At 42.7% G+C, this 10,232-nt stretch overlaps 1 long non-coding RNA gene across 1 annotated transcript; it reads left to right on the top strand.

The window, feature by feature from the left end:
- Positions 1-228: 228 nt before the first annotated feature.
- LOC109269580 (uncharacterized) lies at positions 229-9,834 on the top strand. The gene is made up of 2 exons (XR_002081147.2): positions 229-1,119; positions 9,413-9,834. It is a non-coding gene; the product is annotated as an uncharacterized LOC109269580 (long non-coding RNA).
- The last annotated feature ends 398 nt before the right edge of the window (positions 9,835-10,232 follow it).

Below are 10,232 nucleotides of genomic sequence, written 5' to 3'. Positions count from 1 at the left end.
CTTTGCATTTGGCTCAACTTAATTACATAAGCTCCAAAGGGGATCTGGGATCTGCTGGTCGTGTTGAGGTTGTAGTTTTACGTTCTAAAGAAGGCTTGACTGAAGTCTTAGGGAGTCAGTAAATAATAAAATAACATTTTTTTATTTCCTTACAGAATTTGGAATCAATTGAAAAATTTGGAATCGATTGAAAAATAAGACATAGAAGACTAACTAATGGAGGTGAAAATATCCATTTTATTACTAGGGAGGCTTTTATCTCTTCAGGGGTGGGAGAAAGCTTCTTAACATTCCACTATTGAATTAAACCAATTGCTTAGCCAATCACAGGCAGAATGCTGCAGGCCTCCCCAATGTGGCAAAGAGAGCCCTGAGATTACTACCACAGCTGACCAAACTGAATGGGACCCTGTGTGTTCCAAAGCTGAGCGTGGTCCATTTCTTCTCCCAGACTTACCCATCAGATAACTGGGAGGCCCAGATTGTGACTGCCATGGAGGTTCCAGGGCAGTTGAGGGTCCCCACTAACACCATAGATGGAGTTGGAAGGCGACCTTCCACAACTAACAGCGCTTGAGACCCCTAGACAGGTGTTTTCCTATGCATCACCTCATTGACTGTCACTGGAGCCTTAAGAGACAAGAGTTATTTATGGACATTTAATGAAGCAGATTCAGAGAACGTAGCTGGTGGTTCAGGACGATAGGTCTGAATACAGACCCCAGTGTCCCATCTGATGAACCATGCTGCCTTGTGACTCACTGATCTCCAGATTATAAGACAGGTTATAGTTATATTGGAGTTGAAGTATCAAGGCATTGTGGAATGAAGAAGCTTAGAGAGAGGAGGTGGGACAGTCTAGGGACAAGGAATAAAGGGGATGAGACTCAAGTCTTATCCAATGTGATTAAACATGTGCTGAATATGTACCACTTTCTGTGTCAACCTCCCAAGGCCAAACTCCCTCGTCCTCACAGGTGCCCTGGGTTTGGCTCCCCACCACCCAGTGAAGTATGTGTGGGACACAACGCAAATCAAAGCCAACAAGTCACTGCCCAAACATCCAGGGCCGAGGGAAAAAGAGCAACATGTTCTCACCACACGCCACTTCAGAACCAGGTGAGAACCTTGAGATTTACTGGTGGGGGGGAGAAAGTCTCACTTTTCCTCCCTCTGAAGTTTTAGTCCCGAGTGGCCAATAGGGAAGCTTTACTCAGAGAACCGTTTGCAGCCCTTGCCGTGATCTTACCCGTGGCCTCCGCCGTTCTGTCTGGAAAGAGGGAAGCTTGTTCCTCCCTTGATCTTCCTAACACCCTCACTTTTGCTCCCCAAGATAAAAGGAAGATACTAAGAATCTAGGTGTGGTGGAAGGAAGACATCTTTTCTTTAAAAACAAACAAACAAAACAGAGCAGGAAGTTTGGGCAGAAGCAGGCTTAGTTGGTGACAGACCAGGCTGATGCTATGGAATGTTGGCTGTGACCGTTGGCTCCTGCTCCCCGCCACTTCAACCTGTTTCTGTCTCAACATCAATCCAACGTGGGCATGCTGCCTCTCTTACTCAGGTCTAGTGAGGAAGCGTCAACGAGCCCCTCAGAGAGTGAGACGGGAGTACTCTGCAACTGGGGACATGATCAGGTGCTACCTGACTTGTGTCTCAGAAAAAGTGGCGGTGGCAGCAGACAAAAAGGCTGCATTTGAGAAACAACTCCACTCCACTCTGACAGCCAGTTGAATGATGTCCAAGATGGCTCCTTCACACAGCTGCCGTCTGGGAACTCAGCTGGAGCTGTCGACCAGGCGCCTTGGTTCTCTTTCATGTGGCCTCTCCATGCAGTTTAGGCTTCACAGGGCATGGCGACTGGATTAAAAAAGGGAGTGTACCAAGAGTGAGAAGGAGGCTGCGAGGCTCTTGAAGCTTAGCTTAAGTTACACAGCATCACGTTTGCCACATTCCATTGGTCAAAGCAAGGGCCGTCCCAATTAAGGGGGGACGAATAGACTCCGCCAGTCCACAGGAAGAATGGCAGAGAATTTGTAGCTATCTTTAACCACCACACTAAATTTGTGACTTAAAGTGACCCTAAGGCTTTTTTTTTTTTCACCTGAGAGTGACTAGAAAAATTCTGAGTTTTTATGAGGAAGCAAATAACTTCCCATTGAAAAACTTTAATAGACCAGAGAGAAGGGGCGCCTGGGCGGCACAGTCGGTTAAGCTTCTAACTTCGGCTCGGTCATGATCTCACGGTTCGTGGGTTTGAGCCCCACATCGGGCTCTGTGCTGACAGCTCAGAGCCTGGGGCCTGTTTCGTATTCTGTGCCTTCCTCTCTCTCTCTCTGCCCCTCCCCTGCTCATGCTCTGTCTCCCTCTGTCTCAAAAATAAACATTAAAAAAAAAAAAAACAGAACAGAGAGAAAAGAAATAAAGTCGCATACTGTTTATATATAACTAGTCATATAAATTCAATTTTTCAGTTATAAGAATAACAAAATAATAGGATTGAAATACATAAAACAACATACTGGACATTTTGATGGAAGGAATTGATAAGTGGAAACGGTGTCATCCAAATTTTAAAAGAATTTTATCTTTTTATTATGAAAAATTTCAAACATATAAAAAAGTAAACAGAAAAGCATAATGAATCCCCATGTACCCGTGCACCTAAGTTTCGACAGTTATCAACTCAGGGCCAGCAGTTATTCACTTACAGCAAAACCTACTTCTGCCTTCTCTAAATATTTCAACATGTCTTTGTAAAAGATAGGAACGCTTTAAAAAACAGTCACATGGAAGGGGTGCCTGCGTGGCCCGGTTGGTTGAGCGTCTGACTTCAGCTCACGTCATGATCTCATGGCTCGTGAGTTTGAGCCCCACATCGGGCTCTGTGCTGACAGCTCAGAGCCTGGAGCCTGCTTCGGATTCTGGGTCTCTCTGTGTCTCTCTACCCCTCCCCCGCTCATGCTCTGTCTCTCTCTGTCTCGAAAATAAACATTTAAGAGCCATTTTAAAAATCCTCACATGATGACAAATGTTAACAGATTTATAGTGATCATAGTTTCACAATACATACATTAGCAAATCATTAAGTTGTATACCTGAAGCTGATATAATGTTATGTTAGTTATATCTCAATAAAATAAAAAAAAATACCCAAATACCATTATCACATGTAAAAAAAAAAAAATTAACAAGAATTCCTTAAAAGTAGTTGGACATTTTAATACATTTTTATTGGACAGGTCTAGCAGGCAGAAATGAATGAAGATATAAAACTGCATTGCCCAGAATCGCAGAGATGTAACTGTGTGTGGCTGCTGAGTATTTGAAATGCGGCTAGTGGAACTGGGAAACTGAATTTTTAATTGGATTTAATTTTACTTAATTGTAATGTAACTTTTAAAAATGATACTTGATTCAGTATTGGCAAATTTTTAAGGATGTTGAGAACAACACAAGTATGTGAATCTACCTTTTCAACTGTAAATTTTATGGAATCTAAATATAGATCAAGTGTTCCTGATGACAGCTTAGCATCCGAATTGAGATGTGCTGTAAATATAAAAGATACATTGACTTGAAGACTGAGTCGAGAAAAATATAAAATACTTCATTAAGATACTTTATATTGGCTACATGCTGAAATGATAATATTTTGGATATAGGGAGTTACATAAATATGCTAATTAAAATTAATTTCACCTATTTCTTTTTACTTTTGAACACGGCTACTAGAAAATTTTAAATCCCATGTGTTTTCTGCAGTATATTTCTATTGAATAGCATTGAGATAGAAAGTCTGAATGATATAATCAATAAAGTCAATTTAATAGATTAATATTGTATTCCCTTTTTCTACAAACATAACACTTTTCTAGGACTTATAGGTCACTTTGAAAGTGATTATATATTGTTCAACAAAGAAAATTTCAATAAATTCCCCAAAGCACAAATTATTCAGAGCACTCTCTAATTTAATAACACAACTATAATCAATAAGACTCAGCCCTATGAAAATAACAGAAAAAATTTTTTTCATTGCAAAGTAGAAGTAAACAGTCTTAGATTTTTATTTATTATTATTATTTTTTTTATTTTTGAGAGAGAGAGAGAGAGAGAGACAGAGCACAAGTGGGAAAGGGGCAGAGAGGGAGACACAGGATCTGAAGCAGGCTCCAGGCTCTGAGCTGTCAGCACAGAGCCCGATGCAGGGCTCGAACTCACGGAGTGTGAGATCATGACCTGAGCCAAAGTTGGCGCTCAACCGACTAAGCCACCCAGGTGCCCCAACAGTCTTAGATTTTTAAAAAACAATAAAATAGGTAATGTTTTGCTAATATAAAGAAAAAATGTGAAAAAACCCCACAAACATCCAGTATTAGATACATAAAAAAAACAGCCCACATTCACTGAGTATTTCCATGTTCTAGCCATTATGCTAAGCACCTTACCTGCCCTCTTTCACCTCCCTGTTTCTTTGTGAGGTACAAAGTTCTATTATCTCTATTTTTCATTTTCTCCATGTCAGGAGCCAACAACTTATCTAAGGAAGCTCTTCATAGGGAAAATGGAGATTTGAACCCAGCTCCACTGGACCTTAGGTCCCGCCATTTTAAATTTCTCCATTTGTACTGAGAAGTGGAGAAAATTACAGATACAAAAATTTTTAAATTCTGTGTGCAACTCAGCAACACATTTGAAAATCCTTACAAAAAGTATGATTCTCCAGTAAAATGTAAATTACCAAACTTGAATCAAGAAATGGACGATAATTTTTTTATTTTTTTTAAGAAATGGATAATAATCTAAACAATCCAATAACCATGAAGGAAAAGTTGATTGCCTTCACAAAAATGCTGGGCTGTGATTACAAGAGAAAACTCTTTTAAAAAAAGACTTTCAAGGAATAGATAATTCTCATGATAAAGAGCTTATTCTAGGACAAGGGACCGGCCACTGTGGATATGTGTCACAATTCAGTTTATAAGGCTTACAGAAACAAAGTTTAAAAAAAAAAAGTATAGATGCCTTTTACTTATGTCTATTAAAACAAAAATTTTAAACAAAAATTCCAGTAAATAAGCCCAATAGTAAATGAAGTATCGAGTGATGTTACATCAGAAATATAAGGAAGGTTTTATATGAAAAATCTACTCATAAAATTCACATCACTATCTGTCCTCTTGAAAGATACTGTTGAAAACTTTGATAAATTTCAATGTCCATTTCTGATTTATTTTCAAATAGTAAACTTTGATTTTAAAAAATATGCTTTCTTGGGAATGCAAGCTGGTGCAGCCACTCTGGAAAGCAGTATGGAGGTTCCTCAAAAAACTAAAAATAGAACTACCCTATGACCCAGGAATTGCACTACTAGGCATTTATCCAAGCGATACAGGTGTGCTGTTTCGAAGGGACACATGCACCCCCATGTTTATAGCAGCACTATCAACAATAGCCAAAGTATGGAAAGAGCCCAAGTGTCCATCGATGGATGAATGGATAAAGATGATGTGGTATATATATACAATGGAGTATTACTTGGCAATCAAAAAGAATGAAATCTTGCCATTTGCAACTACGTGGATGGAACTGGAGGGTATTATGCTAAGTGAAATTAGTCAGTCAGAGAAAGACAAAAATCATAGGACTTCACTCATATGAGGACTCGAAGAGACAAAACAGATAAACATAAGGGAAGGGAAACAAAAATAATACAAAAACAGGGCGGGGGGCAAATCAGAGGAGACTCATAAATATGGAGAACAAACTGAGGGTTACTGGAGGGGTTGTGGGAGGGGGGATGGGCTAAATGGGTAAGGGGCACTAAGGAATCTACTCCTGAAATCATTATTGCACTATATGCTAACTAATTTGGATGTAAGTTAAAAAGAAAAGAAAAAGAAAACCTAAAATGGTCAGAAAATTTAAAAAAAAAAAAATTAAAGCAATATGCTTTCTTTTTCATGGTAAAAACTCTGTCTCAACACCCAACATCTGACTGGTATGAACAAGAGTCGACATCATACTTAAAAGTGACACAGTAAAGACACTCCCATTAAAATCAGGAGAAAGACAAAGATTCATGTTACCGCCACAATTATTTACCATTATTCCAGAAGTTTTAGCCATTCCTAAATAACGCAAGAGGAAAAAATTCCCATTTACAATAGTACCAACGTTCTTAGCTATCCAGGAATAAACCTAGGAAGAAATGTGAAAAGAGAAGGAATCAAAATTAATGTTTATTTATTTTTGAGAGAGAGAGAGGTAGAGAGAGAGCGCACCTGAGCAGGGGAGGGACAGAGAGATTGGGAGATACAGAATCCAAAGCAGGCTCCAGGCTCTGAGCTGTCAGCACAGAGCCCAACGCGGGCTGGAACCCACGCACTTTGAGATCATGACCTGACCTGGAGTTGGTCACCTAATCGGCTGAACCACCCAGGTGCCCCGGGAATCAAAATTATATATACCATATAATCTTTACTAAATTTTAGTAGAGACAGTGAGCAACTTTTTAAATATTTTCTTAAACTTTCGATTTAGCAGCAGCTAAATTTTACAATCAGGAAAAGGTAAATAACCACAAAGATAAAAGTTCCTAGAGAGAGAGAGAGAGCGGGCCCGAGAAGGAACTGTGGGAAGTTTGTGGTGTCGGGAGGGGAATGTTGGGAAAGGAATGACTTGAAACCAAGGTGCACACCCTCCTCTTTCAAGGAGTTCTTAGGAAATCCTACTTCCTGGAATATGTCTCTGTTCATCCAGAGATGAATGTGACTGTCTCTCAGTATATTGCAGATCAAATTCCTCAGTGAGTCAGGCTGAAACCTACCAGCAATTAGACGGCTATAAAAGCAGAGGACAGCATGCGGTGCGATAACATTTTTCCCAACTGGGTGAAGTCCTCAATCCCAGAAAGCATGACGATGGGCTTCTGGGCCCTAAGCCTTCTCATGGCCCAGCTTTTCTCAGTGACACCTGGTCCCAGCCCAGGGCAAGAATGAGTCTCTTCTGGCCAACTTTATTTTTTACTTCTGGTTTCCTAGTGTCAATTTGGAGAGAGGGAAAAAGAGATTGTGTGTGTGTGTGTGTGTGTGTGTGTGCGCGCGCGCGAGTGTTTGCATGAGTGTATACTCACTACATTTTCCAGACATTTCCTTTAAAATTCACCCTCTTTTGGGGGGAGGAGCCCAGATGGCGGAACAGCATGGAAGGTTTTTTTGGGTCTCACTTCCATGAAATAAAATTCACCCTCTGTCTAGGGTAACAGGAACTCTCGCTCACTCCCGTTAACTTCTTCTTCTTTCTTTTTTTTAATGTTGATTTATTTTCAGAGAGAGAAAGAAAGAGTGCAAGTGGGGGAGGGGCAAAGAGAGAGAGGGAGAAAGAGAATCCCAAGCAGGCTCTGCACTGTCAGTGCACGGCCCGATGCAGGGCTTGAACTCACGAACTATGAGATCGTACCCTGAGCTGAAATCAAGAGTAGGACGCCTCACTGACTGAGCCACCTAGGCGCCCCGCTCCTGTTGACTTCCGAGGGTCTCTTGGACCGCTTGCACCTTCTGGTCGTGATGGGTCATCCTTGTCTTTCCTTGAACTGCACCTTCTGTCTCCTATCCAAAGCTCCTGGTCAGCGCATCGCTGCTTACTTATTTGGTGCCACCTTACCCTTTCATTTATGTCTCCAAAGCGCCAAGACCAGCTGTTTAAGGTCCCAGGCTTTCCTGAAAATGTGAAAATGTCACTGAGTGGACAGTGAAAGAAGAAAAACTTTAATCTCAACTCAGTCCCTGAACCACATGGGATCATCCGGAGGGCCTTCTGGTCCGGCTTTCTCCTTGGCTTACCCCCCTGGGGCTCAGCCAGCTCCTTCCTCGCAGATCTCAGTCTCCATTCATCTCTCCTTCCCCCTAAACCCAGGGACCTCCAACTCCCTCTGCCCCCGGTGTCCACAGAGGAAGCCCCCAATCAATGAACACCTTAGCAAGCCAAGGCGGGCACGCTCGACCTTCGCCGGGCAGAATGGTGCGGCTCTTTTTTCAACATTGCAGTGTCCAGGCTAGGCCTGGGCATAAACATAATGTTGTTCTCCACAGAAAGTGGTCCCCTGCAGTCCCCTATTTCTTGGATGACTTCTGTGGGTCGCTTACTGCAGGAATGTTTTCAACTCTGCAGGACCAGTCCAAAGAATAGCGCCAGACCCCATCCCCGTGATGACAATTCAGTGGGGTGAAGTCCTGGAATCTGCATGTTTAGAAAATCCCCCAAGTAACTCTTCAGATGATCCTCAAATCATATTTATAAGACCTCTGCCGGGGGGGCCTGGGTGGCTCAGTCAGTTAAGAGTCCGACTCTTGATTTCGGCCCAGGTCGTGATCTCACAGTCTGCGCGTTCAAGCCCCGCGTCGGGCTCTGTGCTGACAGTGCAGAGCCTGCTTGGGATTCTCTCCCTCCCTCCCTCCCTCCCTCTCTCTCTCTCTCTCTGCCTCTCCCCTGCTTGTACTCTCTCTCTCTCTCAAAATAAATAAATTTTAAAAAAAAGTTTATAAGAGCTCTGCCCCCAGCAAAGTGTAAAAATAAAGAGTCTTTTTAAACACAACTTGCCAGACCTTCTCATCTTCCTTCCTTCACTCCCTCCCTTCCCTCCTCTCCTCTTCCTCCTCCTCCTCCCGTTGTCTACACACACCAATGTTAGTCATTTCTGGGTGAAAAGAAATATAGATAAAGAAAATTATATGCAATTATATATGCTATATATTTATTTCTATTATGTATTTATAAGTATATAGTCACATATAAGAATTTGTTAACACGATAATATACATGTATATTTATCCCTCCGCCTAATTTTTGACCTTAAATTTACATTGTTTGGTCACGAGTAAGAAAATGCAATAAACGAAAGGAAACCTCAAATGACCCCCAGGAAGTGTGTCAACTGGGAAACTGAATTTGCCCCAGGAGTGTCCCCTTGCTCAAGCACAAGGCTTCGTCTCTTAATATCTTATCTAAGTCCCAAGTGACTGTCAGTGCTGACCGAGGACAGGAAGTTCTTATGACTCTGGTCTGCTGAGCTCTGAGCTTGAAAAGGGGAAAAAGTGCTCAAGGCGAGAGGTCACCTGCCTCGGATGTGCAGGGTAGGACCTAGATCATTTTTTTCCTCTTTCCCTCTCCACCTCCCACCTTCTTGCCCCGCTGGGCGCCTGGGGCCTCTGTGGCACCCTGGTGAGTGTGGTCCCTCTCCGATACTCCAGCTTGAAGGCGTGACTCTGATCGTGGTGCCCTCACCTGGGAAGCAGGAATGGGGGCTAATAAACCTTTCTTCACAGGAGCGTTGGGAGAAGTGAATGAAAATGCTGTATCTTGCAAACCATATGCCATTCTTTCAGGCAGTCATTTCTTCCTTCCACAGAACCTTAGGAAATTCTGCTGCGTCAGGAGGCGCCTTGGGCACCCGATGCGCGGCTGACAGACGTGTGTTCCTACTTCCAAGAAGCTTCAACCATCCAGAGAGGGAGACGAAGTCAGCGCGGAAGCTTTGCTACGGCAGGAGCCAGTCCAGACTGAGAGCTAACCCTGTCCCCTCCTTCAGGGCTCTGTGACCAGAGGCAAGTTATTTAACCTTGGTGACCCACGGGCTTCTATCTCAGGAATGGGAAGATGCCATTTTCACAGGGTTGTTGTAAGGATTAAAGGAGATTTCCCCAAACCTCAGGTATTGGCATCTCCCCTTTAAAATGTTTGCTTCATCTCCCTGCAACCTGGGCAGTCAGTTTATTCACATCGCCACCCACTTTCGCTTCCTCCTAAGTGGCAGTATCTGTGAAATCTCGGGTTTGGTGTGTGAGTCCTATTTTTTGGTTTCCTAATGGACACTAAAGCAAATGCACACGGCCAACAGGCACAGGAAAAGATGCTCTATGTCGCTCCTCGTCAGGGAAATACAAATCAAAACCACACTCAGATATCACCTCACGCCAGTCAGAGTGGCCAAAGTGAACAAATCAGGAGACGACAGATGCTGGCGAGGATGTGGAGAAACGGGAACCCTCTTGCACTGTTGGTGGGAATGCAAATTGGTGCAGCCACTCTAGAAAACAGTGTGGAGGTTCCTCAGAAGATTAAAAATAGACCTACCCTATGACCCAGCAATAACACTGCTAGGAATTTACCCGAGGGATACAGGAGTGCTGATGCATGGGGGCACTTGTACCCCAATGTTTATAGCAGCA

The sequence above is a fragment of the Panthera pardus genome, unplaced genomic scaffold, assembly GCF_024362965.1.
Source record: "Panthera pardus isolate Hobbes unplaced genomic scaffold, ASM2436296v1 HiC_scaffold_13, whole genome shotgun sequence".
NCBI classification, from domain to species: domain Eukaryota; kingdom Metazoa; phylum Chordata; class Mammalia; order Carnivora; family Felidae; genus Panthera; species Panthera pardus.
The sequence above is the reverse complement of the archived record's forward strand: the minus strand, read 5'-3'. Positions and strand labels throughout refer to the sequence as shown.